The sequence below is a fragment of the Dendropsophus ebraccatus genome, chromosome 13, assembly GCF_027789765.1.
Source record: "Dendropsophus ebraccatus isolate aDenEbr1 chromosome 13, aDenEbr1.pat, whole genome shotgun sequence".
Lineage (NCBI taxonomy): Eukaryota > Metazoa > Chordata > Amphibia > Anura > Hylidae > Dendropsophus > Dendropsophus ebraccatus.
In genome coordinates, this window is record NC_091466.1 from 25,845,576 (window position 1) to 25,846,336 (window position 761).

Below are 761 nucleotides of genomic sequence, written 5' to 3' on the forward strand. Positions count from 1 at the left end.
ATCCTATTATTACAGTGGGGGCAGAGACAGCTTTACTACTACACAGAAGATATAGTGGATCCAAATATCAAAGAGGGCCCTAGTACTAAAGAGGGGACACAGAGGCATTGTTATAATACAGGTACATCCTAATACCACAGAGGGGCAAAACAGGTCCCAGTGCTATAAAGGGGGACAAGAGGGGTCATTATACCTCCCAGAGGGTGATGGGGTTAGTGATGTTACAGAGAGGGAAAGCGGAAAACATTACAAATTGGTGCGAAATTCAGTCCCTAGTTTCTGGCCATATGCCATGTACTGCCGCTTTAATGCCCTTTTGTGACCGAGAAAACCACAATTGAATGTACACTGCAATACATTGCTTTTACTATACATATATTATAGTATTGCAGTATATTGTACTAGCTGAGTCTGTTGGGAATGGAAAGTGGAATCTGATTGGTTTCTAGGGGCAACTGAGACAGTTTCACTTTCCACCATGTTTGATAAATCTCCCCCAATGTTCTTTATCCTGTATGGTGAACGTGGGGCATGAAAAACATCCACACATCCCACAATAAAAGTGAAAAAGGACGATAAACTCCTATGGACAGCAGCTTCAGTTTATATTCCTGGGATATAAAGATGGCTGCCTGCCTCACGCATCCCTAGGAAGACGAGTAAAACCGATCAACAAGGCCCCAAATACTAAAATTACCTAATGGGGTGGGGACAACAAAGGTGAGTGGTTCACAGGACACCATGGCAGCTTACAGCCACTA